This window comes from Perca flavescens, chromosome 7 (genome assembly GCF_004354835.1).
Source record: "Perca flavescens isolate YP-PL-M2 chromosome 7, PFLA_1.0, whole genome shotgun sequence".
Taxonomy (NCBI): domain Eukaryota; kingdom Metazoa; phylum Chordata; class Actinopteri; order Perciformes; family Percidae; genus Perca; species Perca flavescens.
This window is the reverse complement of record NC_041337.1, coordinates 740,968-755,801: the sequence shown is the minus strand read 5'-3', so window position 1 is coordinate 755,801 and position 14,834 is coordinate 740,968.

The window sequence follows — 14,834 nt, the reverse complement described above, 5'->3', positions numbered from 1 at the left end:
ATCTAGAGATAAGAGACGAAAAAATGGACCATCTGGAAATCCCTGTAACTGTGTGGATATAAATATAATATATAAATATATCAATATAATATATTGAAGAGATTTTTCTGCAAAATTTGACACATTTAAAATGTGACAAGAGGCACACCTATAGTCTTGGTTAATACATTTTGGTCATGCTTGGGTGATACCAGCATGTGTGTGCTGGAAAGAGTCCGTGCGGTATTTCATAAGTGGGTGACTCTTCACACGCTAAGGCTGATTGAAATCTCACTCAGTACTAAGTGCTGTGCTACACCACTCAACCCACAATATCTGTCACAAAGTGGGATGTAGTTATCTCTTCTAATTAGGGGTCAATTTCCAATTTAAACATTTATTTTTCAGCAGTGAGTCAATTACAGCCATTAGATAGCAGAAGGGTATTTTGCAATAGCAGTTTGAGTTTCTCAGAGTTTTTGCGAGGTGCAATTGAAGGCACCATTATTTCAACAAGGTGCACATGAATGCACCATGGACTCCTGTCAGAGGCCACATGCTTTTGTTATTTGGACGTTTTTGAAACTGCATACTACTGTATACTAGCATTACGTACTGATTTGGCCAAAATGTAGCATGTAGTATGCAGTATGCAAACAAATTTCGTACTGATTCACAATGCAAAGCGCCAGAACAGTCACAACAACCGCGGCATGCCGTTGTGGCAAAACCTTTTACAATTTTCGTCTGCTATTTCATCACTGAACTCTGTAGAGTTTGAATAAGGGCGGTTTTACGAAAACTGATGGCAAATTGCAAATTTTCTCAGAAGTTGAGACTATTTTTCATTTAAATAGTGGTGTGAGTTTTTTGTCCAGTGCTTGTTTAAAGGCTCCGCCTGGCCTAGCATACTGCAGAATAAATCGATTTAACAGCATACTACAGATGAACGCAGTGTGGGCTGAGCGGGAACTCCTGGGCGGGGCCAGTGGGGGGGAAAACACTACTGCGCATATTCATTAGAAACGAAGCTTAGAAACGTTTTTTGCCGTATGCATCAGGTAAGCAACTAATATATCTGATTAGGCACTATTTTAACCTTCTAACACTGTTACCAGTCAAAAATGACCAATTTACACATTCCCTGTAGCATAAATATTCACAAAAAGCATTTGAACACATAACATTCATTTTGTCTACTTTCTTTGAATTTTGAGTGATTTATTCAACTTAGTCACACTTCTTATGTTTACGGTAAAAAATGACCGTCATAGGAAATGAATGGGAAAGAGTATAATTTTCATCCAGGAGATAAAAGACATCTCCATACACACTCCTACAGCTTTCCTGTGCTTGTGTACCCATTCACAGGTGCAAATATTTCATTTGCAAGGGACACTGCACCATGACTGCAATGGTCGCACACACATGCATGCACACACACAGAAACAGACACACATACTCACACATACACACACACACACACGTACTTCATGTTGTCAATTCATGTTGTGATGTAGCCACTTGTGCATGTGAACCACCAATGTTCACACACACATGCATGCACGCACACACAGAAACACACACACCCACACACCCACAAACAGACAGACAGACACACACAAACACACACGTACACACACTCACACACACACACACACAGTTCATGATGTCATGTTGCCACTTGTGCATGTGAACCACCAATGTTCGCACACACATGCATGCACGCACACACAGAAACACACACACACACACACCCACACGTCCACAAACGAGACATATTACACGCACACACACACACACACACACACACACACACACACACACACACACACACACACACACACAAAGTTCATGTGTCATGTTGCCACTTGTGCATGTGAAGCACCAATGTTCACACACAAATGCATGCACGCACACACACACACACACACACACACACACACACACACACACACACACACAGAAACACACCCACACACACACATGTTGTAGATGTTAATGTTGTAATAAGGTTCTTTTACAATAAATGTTCTATTAAAAATACTTTTTGTCATTGAGCAGTTAAAACTGTCCGTAATTGTAATTGTAATTGACTGAAAACAGTAAATTAAGGGGGGGGGGTAGCAGCAAAAGTGTTTTAAAAAGTGTTTAAAGGTTCAGATCCGCTATCCAGTCATTAGGATGCATCCATGCTCCTCTCTGCGGGGAATCCCGGTGCAGTTTTGGGTTTCATGTGCAGCGCAGGAGTCATGTAGCATCCAAGTCAAAATGTCAGCAGCTGTTCTTACCTCACAGATAATTGGATACTATGTGGATGTAGGTCAGAGGTCAAAGTGATGTAAATGGAGGGTCTCCTTCCATCAGCATGACGGTGCAGAGTTGTTATTTTGATTTTGTTATTTGATTTTGACTCTCATTGAAGAACTTGTTGTTGACAAATCCCACGAAAAGAACAGTAAGAACAAATGTGCCACAGACAACGGAGATAATCTAATCCACTTCCACTTCTTCTCAGTGGCCAGTGTGGAGAGCGCTGCACCGGTTCCCATGTTTGGGGTGGCAGTAGCTCAGTCCGTGGGTTGGGAACCGGAGGGTCGCAGGTTCAAGTCCCCATGCGAACCAACGTACAGAGTGTGGACCGGTAGCTGGAGAGGTGCCAGTTCAACTCCTGGGCACTGCCAAGGTGCTCTTGAGCAAGGCACCAAACTCCCCCAACTACTCTGGCCGCCTGTCCAGCAGTCGCAGCCCCCCCTCACTCTGACATCTCTCCATATGTACATGTATAGGACCTGAGCATGAGTGTGTATTTCAGTCCTGTGTGGAGTGTGTTCTAACAAACACAGTGTAAAAATCTAATCTCGCTGGATTATTTTAACCACGATATTTCACTAAAAACAGTAACTGAGTATACAGACAAAGAGGTAAGAGTTGGTGTGGGCAGTTTTGTCTCGCACCTCCTGCAGCTGTAAATGGTTGTTTCCACAGGACTCCCCCGGTGACAGAAGCGCTGACTTTGCCCTGAACCCTGTGAAACAACAAATCTTTATTAATCCTGAGTAATGACGCGGATGCCAAGGAGATTTTGCCTTGTTGGCAGATTGCAGAGCAATAAGATCTTTGACGGCAGAGAGTTTCCAAAAACAAGCTGTAAACCCCCTCACCTCAGAGTGCATATTACCTCCTGCTGGTTTACGTTGAACAGTAACTCTAACTCATAAAGGCTCTAACATGCTTCACTTGTGGGCTGTGCAGCAAATATACATCACCTACAGTACTTGCTTCAAATAGTCTCATTAGGATTAAATTACACTATTTACCAGTTGAGCTAGGAGTTGGGGTGACAATAACTAGGTACAGATCAAAAAACAAAAAAATAATGATTAGTATTGTGCAAAGAAAGATGAAACTATGTGTACGTAATATGCCATCCCCAGGATGAGTTTAGAGAGAATATCAGGACTGATATAACTGCTGTCCAAAACAAAAATACATGTTGTCGGAAATTCAGAACTTTAATGGCTCTTAAAAGGACGGTTCACCCCAAAATCGAAAATATATATTTTTCCTCTTACCTGTAGTGCCAACTCGTTTTCACCCTGAACTCCATAAATATGGATGCTTGGGCAGTGGCTGTCGTGTGGCTGCTGGCTCGTGCCCCACGGCTGAGCTGTAACTGTAGCTAACCAACACTGCTAGCTCACCTGAGCTAGCTAAAGCTACAGCTTAGCCAAGGAGGACGCCATTAATGTTGACATGTTTTCATGCTGTCACGAGCACTTATACCTCTCATCCATGAGTACGCTTCCTTATGGGCAGTGATAAGGTTGGATAGTGTATTTCGGTACAAAGAACATTTTTCCTACATGAAATTGCTTAAAACCAGGTGTGTGGGTGTTATTGAGTAACTGGTTCATGATTTCTGGAAAGAGACATAGATGTTGAGTTTTTCAAACGTATTGTTTTGAGCACCACAAGCTGAGTCCATCTGGTTCTATTATAATGGAGAGAAGGCAGACATCTCTAGGGCTGATACCAAATATTAGATTGATGAATAGCACTAATACAGATGGGGGGAGGGGGAGGAGAGGATTTATTTTTGACTTGGGGCGAACTGTCCCTTTAAACTCGACGACACGGAGAGTTTCAGACACAGTCTGGGATTGGAACATGATGGAGTAAAAGTGTAACTGGAGTTGGTTGAGAGCAGAGCTGCACTCAGGCCAAGAGTTTCCTCTACAAGTCACGAGCCAAAAAGCCAAAGGGCAAATGAGGATAAGTATATATATAAGTATCAAAAATAAATTATCCTGCAATTTCCGATCAACCACAAGTCTATAATTTTAGAAAGTGATTGGTGTTATGCTTTAAAATTTAGTAGCCAGAAAAGTGACACAAATACAAAGGTTACAATGTGCTGCAAAAAATAGTCAATCTATTAAGTTATTGTTAATCTGGTCAAATCATACTACAGCTGTCTAATTTTTATTTTGTGCAATAATCTTAATATTTTGTTGGATGAAATAGATCATGTTAGTTTGTAGCAAAGGATACAAAACAAACTCCCTTCACTTCCTGGGCTTTTCACAATAAATATGACCCTTGGCACCCATTTTATCTTTCCTTGCAGTCTGCACTTTCTGATCAAACTATGCAAGAAGGAAGCATTGGAGCATTTATTCACTCTCAGCAACAAGTTAGACACCAGCTCTGTTCAAATGTTCACTCTAAGACAAAAATAGCAAAGGTCAAGATTATTACAAGGACATTTTCATATTTCTGCCTAGTGTTTATTGTGCATGGAAACAAGCTAGAGAAGTTTAAAAGTCTTACCTTTACTCAATGTTTGATGTTAATCAGGCTTTTTAGATCCAATACTTTGAGAATTTCAGATAAATCCAAAAAATATTGTGAGCAGAAGTCCAAAGCAGAAAGCAGTAACACGGTGAAAAACAGGGATGACTGATAGAGGGATGATGGAGCATCAGGAGGCCAATCAATTGCTCGTTGTTTCACTTTTCTTCTCAGCAGTGAAGTGTCTCCTATCAGCACAACACACCTCCTTTATTTGCTAAGGGGGGCAGACCTATCCTTTCTCTCTTTCCTCCCTCACCCCTCCCTTATCCTTCCCCATGAATCTCTTTACGCTGTGTCTCAAATTGTGCACTTCTGTACTTACCAACCCCTTAACTCAAAATCTGTGGCAATTTCACAGAATTGCCGAAAATTCTGTGATGGGCCCACGAAACAATTCCGTGAAATTAACATGGCCCCTTAAGTTAAAGTGATGGTTCGGAGTAATTTCACCCTAGGGTCCTTTGCACCATGACCTCGAGCCAAACAACCCCCCAGAAGCTTTTTTCACCTGGGTTGAACATTGGCAGAGTTAGCGTTATCAGCTGAATTGCTTAGTGCAGGGGCTAATGGATCCAACTGTGTAAACTGTGTAAGAAATCTGGACAATTGCGTGTGTGTGTGTGGACTATCGAATGCTGATCCATAGAACAATCCATGACCACTACACAGTGCTACCGATCGATGATGCAATAGACTGCCTGGCTTGAAGCAAGTGGTTTTTAGTGATGGACTTGCGCAGTGGTTACCACCAGATCCTGATGGCAGAAGAGGATAAAGAGAAAACCACCTTCATACGATCTGAAGGAAAACCTTGGAAGAGCACAAACCAAGACTCCTCAAAGTGATCGACAGAGTGGAAACGACTGGTTTGAAGGTGTCAAAGGACATTTTTAGTTTGGCCAGCAACAGGTAACCTAAACTTGTAACCTACACATTGTGTCGGAGAATGGAATCGCTACAGACCCTGTCAAAGTTGAAGCGGTAGCCCACTGGGAACATCTCACTTATCTCACATCCTCGCAGTCTTTCCTAGGACTCTATGGGTACTACTGGTGCTTCATAAAAAAACTACTCTATCATAGTCGGACCTCTCAGAACTCTGCAATGGTTACCCTCAAATCCAGAAGAACAGGAAAGCGGCCAAGGTAACAGATAAGACATACTTCAAATTGAGTGAAACCTTTGGGGAAAGGTGGGATCAGTCAGGCACAGAGGCCTTCAACAAGATCATTCATTGCTTCACTAATGCACCTGTTCTGGCATTTGCTAACCCAGCCAAACCCTATGTGTTACACATAGATGGTTCAAGGTCTTAGGGGCTGTGCTCAACCAAGAACACCCAGAAGAGCTGAGACCAGTTGCCTTTGCTAGCAGAAAGCTGAGTTCTTTCGAGACGAACTATCCAGTGCATCAGCCTGCATGTCTCACCTGTGTTAGGGGGTGGGGAGGATCACACAGGGATAAAGGTGTGCTTTGAACGACCCAAAGGGCTTTGAGAGGACATATAACTGATGACAACCTTCTAAAGCATCTTAGAGAGAAAGGGGAGATTAGTTACAGGTCTATAGTTGGCTAAGGCCAACTGATCGAGAGTGGATTTTTTTAAGAAGAGAATTTAATTTCAAGCATGTATTAAAGATATAAAATCCTGGATGACCTATAATTTTCTGATGTTAAACTGTATCAAAACTGAAGTTATTGTATCTAAACACCTCCGAACTTCATTATCTACAGATATAGCTACTCTGGATGGTGTTGTCCTGGCCTCCAGCACTACTGTCAGAAATCTAGGAGTTATTTTTGATCAGGATATATCCTTTAACGCCCATCTAAAACAATCATCGAGAACAGCCTTTTTTCATCTTTGTAATATTGCCAAAATTAGGAATATCCTGTCTCAAAACAATGCGGAAAAACTGGTCCATGCATTCGTTACTTCCAGGCTGGACTATTGTAACTCTCTACTGTCAGGTTGCTCAAATAAGTCCCTTAAGACTTTCCAGCTGATCCAGAATGCTGCAGCACGTGTTCTGACGAGAACTAAGAAAAGAGATCATATTTCTCCCGTATTAGCTTCTCTGCATTGGCTTCCTGTAAAATACAGGATTAACTTTAAAGTCCTTCTCCTGACCTACAAAGCCCTAAATGGTCAAGCACCATCCTATCTAGAACAGCTCTTAGTACCTTATTGTCCCATTTGAGCACTCCGCTCCCAGAATGCAGAGTTACTGGTGGTTCCTAGAGTCTCCAAAAGTAGAATGGGAGCCAGAGCCTTCAGCTACCAGGCTCCTCTCCTGTGGAACCAGCTCCCAGTCTGGGTTAGGGGGGCAGACACCATCACCTCATTTAAGAGTAAACTGAAAACTCTCCTCTTTGATATAGCTTATAGTTAGGTTAGATATGGGTCTATGGTGGAGTGAGGAGTTGCAGCGTCCGCCTAACCCGGCCCACCTGCTTCTCTTCGTAGTCATCAGATTTATTGATCATATAATCAATAATATAGTGAGAGTAGAGGGAGGCAGGCCAGTACAGCCTCTCATCAATGTTTTCATTTGTTTCCTTTTGTATGCATCCTGTCCCAGAACTGCTTGTTACTAATCTAGCTCTGGGGAGTTTACTCCCCGGAGTCCTTATGTTTTCTTCTTAGTTTCTTCTTTCTTCGGGCGTTGAAGGGAATCGCAGAGCATAGCTCTGCGATTCCCTTCAACGCCCGGCCACGTCCTGCTGCGTCTGCTACACCCACCCGTGCTCTGCAGCACCACGTTTCATCCCGCAACGTCCTGCTGTGACATGAACTACAACGACTACCTTCAAAGTCACTGTTCCACTATCTTCAATGCAACTATTATCGCCATCACACCCCCAACCGGCCCCGTCAGACACCGCCTACCAAGAGTCTGGGTCTGCCGTGGTTTCTTCCCAAGAGGGAGTTTTTCCTCGCCACTGTCGCAATAGCCATTTATAATGCTTGCTCTTGAGGGAATTACTGTAATTGTTGGGGCTTTGTAAATTGTAAATTATAGAGTGTGGTCTAGACCTACTCTATCTGTAAAGTATCTCGAGATAACTCTGTTATGATTTGATACTATAAATAAAATTGAATTGAATTGAATTACAGCTACTGCACTTTAAAGGTACAATATGTAACATTTCTGCATTAAAAACAAACATACCTATGTTATATATTTTTATATACTATCCCAAATGTTTCCACCAAATTACAAACCCAGAGAAATCTGTTATTTTATTTTTGACACAGGACGTTTCCTTAAGTCAGTGGCGTCACATAACCTTTCACCCTCGAGTTACTTGAGTTATTCCGTCCAAGCACGGCACCTCTTTTTTCAACATACTATACTATGACTTTTTTTGACATACTATACTATGACTTTTTATCACTTTTTTCGACATACTATACCATGACTTTTTTTTAACATATTATACTATGACTTTTTTACCATTTTTTTTAATACACTATACTGACTTTTTTACCACTTTTTTTAATACACTGTACTATGACTTTTTTTTAACATACTATACTATGACTTTTTTCGAACTACTATAATATACCTTTTTCCAACAAACTAACCAACTTTTTTACCACTTTTTCAATACATTATACTATGACTTTTTACGACATGCTATACTATGACTTATTATCACTTTTATTCAACATGCTATACTATGACTTTTTTATCACTTTTTCCGACATACTATACTATGACTTTTTTGACATACTATACTATGACTTTTTTATCACTTTTTCCGACATACTATACTATGACTTTTTCGACATACTATACTATGACTTTTTTATGACTTTTTCTGACATACTATACTATGACTTTTTCTGACATACTATACTATGACTTTTTCTGACATACTATACTATGACTTTTTCTGACAAACTATACTATGACTTTTTTTTAAATCACTTTTTTCAATATACTATGCTATGACTTTTTATCACGTTTTTCGACACTTTTGATAAAGAGTTATAGTATACTATGACTTTTTTCCATATACTATACTATAACCTTTTATCACTTTTTTCAATATACTATACCATGACTTTTTTTGACATGCTATACTCGACAATGTTGACTGGAGTCACCCAGGGTGATGGGGGCGGGGCTGTGTCCTTTCTAAATTCCACAACCATCTCCACTGTCTTCAGAGCATTTACAGTAGCTCCAAGTTGTTCTGACTTCACCAGCTGTACATTACTTCACAGTGTGGTGGAGTAGCTAACGTTAGATGCTGGCTATGTTGACGGAGCTCTGTACCCGACTGACAGACACAGTTTTTTGGCTTAAAATGACTGCAACAACCGCTGAAACCCCACTACCTCGCCGTCCTGTCTCCCCGACTGATAGACAAACCTTCTTGGCTTAAAATTACAGCAACAACTGCTAAAAACACCATTACATTGCCGTCCTCTCTACCAGCCGACAGACACACTTTCTCAGCTTAAAATGATGTCTCTGGTCATGCAACTGTTTAGAAACGCTGAGGTAGAATCTATTTATGGCTGTTCTACAGAAGTAGCCCACTGGGCTTGCATGTTTACAGGTATATCTGGCAACCCTTCTCAGTTGTCAAACAGGGCAGTTGATACCAACATACAGGCCAAAACACAAACAGAAATTCTGTCACGGAACGGAAATTTCAAAAGGAGAAAAGACTGGCATTAGCATTGTTGTCGGAAAAGATTTTCAACTTCATCTCCTTAACAACATCAGATGACATGTTGTGGTCATGTTTGGATTTAATACAGTAAATATATTACATATTTCACCTTTAAAACCAGAAAATGTGATTCCAGTACAGTTAAACAACAAATCAGTAAGTCTGCTACACTCACATTACACAAAAGAATTTGACATTAATAACACAGATGACAAAATGTAGATGAGCGCCTTGCTGCATTTGGTTTTTCCTCGATGTCACTTGCTGCAAAGTTAAGTCTGTACAAAGGTTACTCTGTACAAAGGTGATGGGAGACTGGTGTGGCAGGAAAAGCTGCCTGGAGCAGTAGACATACAGTCTGACATTCAGTCAAATCAAGATTCACTGTAATACAATTTGTGTTTGCCTGTCTTTCACAGGGAAAGAGAAAGAAAAACATTGACATGGTCTAATGGAAACTTGTGGTTTTCATATCAAAATTAAACTCTATTTTGTATGACATTACTATGAATTTGCATGTTTGTTTGATGTGAATGAATGAAAGTGAATTAGAACACATTTTTAATTCAGTTTTTGCAGTTTTGCAAGTTTTTTGCAAGTTTGTCATTGTTTTTCTTTCTTTGCTGTATTAATTCAGTGTTCATATAGAAACTAGTGTACATACATACATTAATACATATATCAGTAAAAACAGGGTGGATGTCGAGGTGGTGGATGGAGTTTGACTTTTACTCCATCTGGGTTCACGTCCAATCGCCGTTGTTACCACATGCATTTTTAGGAATCAACGCAATCCGGGATTTTGCAGAACCATCCTACAACAGCACTCTGTGTCAGGAGTGTAAAGCATTCGGAAAAGAAATAAGATCTGAGGAGACAAAGCAGCCATTGTTGAGCACACTTGACCCCAAATGTGTTGCTGATCCAGTTAGTTGATGAACATGACCACCAGCTGTAACATTAAAATGCTGCTTACGTGTCTGTGTGTTTGCTTTGAATGGAACTCCCTGCCAGCCGTCTCAGGGTGATCGGGTTCAAAAATGGATATTGGATTTAGTTTTGGCTGTTTGCCAGAGCTGAATGTTTGTCAGACTTATTGTGTATATATTAGATGTTCCTGCCAACTTTTCTGTAATCTGACATAATAAGAACAAACTGTGCTACATGACACTCAAATACATGAATATATAGCTGAATATTTAACTGCCTTTGCCACACAGCAGTAGGCCTAAGCATGATCGCTCCGCAGACAGTGAAGGCAATGAGTCTGTATTACCTTATTTGATAAAAATCTATGCATTTACCTGTCATTTCTTACAATTTGATAAACAAAAATGTATAATATGCTTGAGTTATTAAAACCCCAGTTGACAAAATTGGTTAAGGAGGCAGTGGCTAGCTAACGTGGCCAGTCGTGCTAACACGGTCAACAGTGCTAACGCAGTTATCAGTATTACTCACCGAGGCTATCGGGGAGTTGCGATGTTTCCACAGTGAAGCCGTCTTGTCTGCATTAGCACTGTTGCCTGTATAGCACGGTTAGCCACGTAGCGATAGCATTCAATCTAACCACCAAACACCCTACTAGCCACTGAGGCAGAATGTGATATAACATTAGCTGATGAAGTGGAGGCTGAGGGAGAAAGGCCAGCACAGCCTTCCCCTTATTCATCTCACCCGGGAAGGAAAGGGCTGAACCAACCCGAGTGCGGCGCCTCACATTGCTAACATTATTAGCTGACACAACATGGCTAACATCTAAACCAACCTGTAATGTACACCCTTTATTGATTAAAATAAGGGGGGGTCGCTGCAGTCGATGGAAAAGGTTGACAGGTCATCTCAGCCAGCATCAGCTCGGTCCTCTTGTGGGTGTGGGAGTTATTTATTCATTAAGTCATTTTTCTTTTCTTTTATTCTGTTGGTCTGCCATTGTGAGTTAGCAGTAATGAAATGTACTGCCTGGCCCGATTAATGTAACATACCTTTCCTTGTCGGACGTTTCTAATTTCCGAGTACAATGGAACACAGCATATCCGGCACTGCCAAGCTCCACCTGGGGGGACGGGGAGAGACCAACCGCTGCTGACTGGCCTAAAAAGAGTCACTAACTGTGCGCTGAATTTGAATTCAGGGCGGGAAAGTCGTCACAGAGAGTCAGAGGCGCTCAGTAGGCTAACGTTGGTGTGAGGCGGAAGCGACAGTGGCGGTCCGTTTGAATCAGCGTGTGTTGGCGAGTTTTTGTACCATCTGACAGGTTTGGTGTGACGGTTGCCAAACAATACGGACAATTTGCAGGACTTTGGGAATTAATTTAACCAGGCAGTGATAAAGCCCTCTCAAACTGTTTGATGAAATAAAGGCTGAAATGGGAAGTGTACTTAATGTGACAATGTTGAGAAATGGAAATATACAGATTTTCTGTAAGACTGAGGACCTGAAAACAAATACTATGAGAGCCTAACTAACAAAATTGTGTTGGCTGCTGCTGAAAGGTTTCTTGAGGAGGTAGAACTAGGCAAGGAGGAGTTGCACATGTTCATGAGACAGAAGTTGGAGGTGCAGGAGACTACATTAGGAAAACCAGCATGGGGAGGAGACCACAACACACCATCAGGTTCAGTGAACAGTGATGCAACCAAAAAGTCATAAGACACAAATGTACTTGCACGTCCATGAGGTAGGAAATGGCTGGACTCTTGTTTGAATACACTTAAATACTTCCATGTAAAAGAGGGTATTTGTGTAGACATCATGCGTGATGTATTAGGTGTTGCTCCTTTGGAAGTAAAGCTGTTGCTGCCACAGTTAATATATGGTACCTGGGTGACATGACTCTACAGGAATCACCTATACACACCCACTCACGTATACAGTTTTGTTGCACCATCTTGTCCTAGGCTACCCAAGGGACCTCAGTGACTTAGATAAGTGTGCGTATGTGACACAAGTCTTGTGTATGTGCCCGCATGTTGTTTCAGGTATGCATGTGTATGTGGGTTGTTTTGTGTGTACTTTGTGAAAATGCTGCATCATCACTGGAATGACAAAAGGAGGTCGTTGTTAAGGACAAATAGTGTGTGTGGATTTAAGCAGCAATGGAGAGTTCTTCTCAGTTTCCAGCTTTCTTAAATGTGAGGTTTTCTGTTTTTGCTTTTGTTGGGTTCTGGGTCATTTTGATGGGCATTTTCCGAACTAAAACAATCAATAAAATTATAACAAAGGATAGATTAATTGATGAATCTTAATATGCGACCTTACAAAAATTGTCCAGATAAGTCAGTGACTGACCTTCTAAATCTATAAACTTTTTTGTTTCTAAGAGGACTGTTGAAGGATCAAATTGCACTTCATTTCCTTTTGTTCCGTGATTACAGTATAGCAGGTTACAAAGTTCTTGCACACAAGAAAGTCTCAGAGACATACAGGTGCTGCACTGTGAACCAACCATAACTGTTTATCAGTTGTACTTTATACCCTTTATCAGGTTGGCTTTCCTTATTTCCTTCCTTCCTTCCTTCCTTCCTTCCTTCCTTCCTTCCTTCCTTCCTCCCTCAAAACCCCCCCAACCAACCAGCAACCTCCCTGACATCCACACAGATTGAATGTATATGAATTTCATTTCATAAAAGTCTTATGAAATGTTGTGAATTACTTACTACAAGTGATCAACATTTTATGTCAGTATTCATAAAGTGTTTGGCAAAAATGGCTGTTTAAATTTGAACTCGTACAGCAGAGGGACAAGGGTCAAATGTTAAGTGTTACTGACACAGTTAACTCCATAGCAGATAGGAGGACACACACACACACACACACACACACACACACACACACACACACACACACACACACACACACACACACACACACACACACACACACACAGATAAGAGTGCATTTATGGCTGGAAAGCACTTTTTGTAACACACAGATGCACATGCATATCAAAAGTTTCCTTATTGCACATTAAGTGACATACAAACAACAAAAGAGCCTATACAGAGGACTGTACATACAGTATAAGTGCAGAAAGTGACCTTGTGCTTGGACAGTAGTAGATGCTAGTCAGGTGCTTTGATAAGAAACGAGTGGAACGGCTTATAATGCTTCTCCACTAGTCTGACACTAAAACCAAGAACTTTTCCAAGCGTTTCATCAGCAGCATAGATGACTAAACACGTGTACATTTAAAGAACTGGAAATCAAACACTGACATTGGATCAAACTCTTTTTAAAAACACAATTATTCCCATGGGCAACGTCACTACATTTAATGCCGGCTTTTACGGCTTTGATACCGTTTAAAATCAAGAAAATATGAGTGTTTGGGATGAAAAACTTTGTTTTAACTTTGAAACTTGAACTGTTGTTGATGTGTTCTCTGTAACTGTTGGCCTGTTTTTCATATTCCCATTTGGACCGCCCCCCCCCACAAGCTGTCACAAATAAAGTTGAGGATTCTCAAGATGATTAAGAAAATAGAAAATATAACATTTATGTAACACAAACTGATCATTGATCTTTTTAGACCTCCCTCCAATCTGGATGATTTTACTTTCTCGGGCCTTGATTGAATGATTCTAAACAAAGGGAAACATCACTCTTTGGTTGTATGTAGCTGCTTAATTTAAGGTGCTGCATGCTGATCTATGGCACTGATGCAAAAAGTAACTGAGAAACGGCGAGGGATGATTCTTACTCACCAGTTTTTGCTGGTTCTGTTTATAGCAACTAAGAGAAGATTAGACTTGATTTGAGCGATACTGCTGAAAAAGCTGGAATGGTATGTGCAACTGAATTGTAAAAGAAATGTGCATTAAAACCTTCACTGGTTAGAAAAGAAAGGGAGATCTTCACATACTGTGACTGTGCTGCCCCCTGCTGGCCAAAGGTTAATATTGCAGACAGCTGTTATTGAGTCTATCAGTAAGTAAGACATTTGTTCTAGCTAACTGATCATGTTTAATGCTTTTTAAATGAATGGGTTCACGGCTGCTGGTGTATTTCTCTTTAAATGTTTTGATATTGTCATGATGACTCAATACTGTTAGCTGGAGCTGTTCAAGACATTTGCTCTACTTTAATTTCATCCAGCACGAGGGCAGGGTATTGATTATTTTTCGATACTAGTAACCTTAAAGGGATTGGAGTAAAGCCACACAAATAGTCGTTATTTCCTTTAAGGTATCAATAAACGATACCCAGCCCTATCCAGCACCAATTAAATGGAGAGTGTTGACAAAACAATCTAAGCTCAGGGTCTCTTTAGTCACCCCTTTGCATAGCTTTTGATCATATTGCATGAT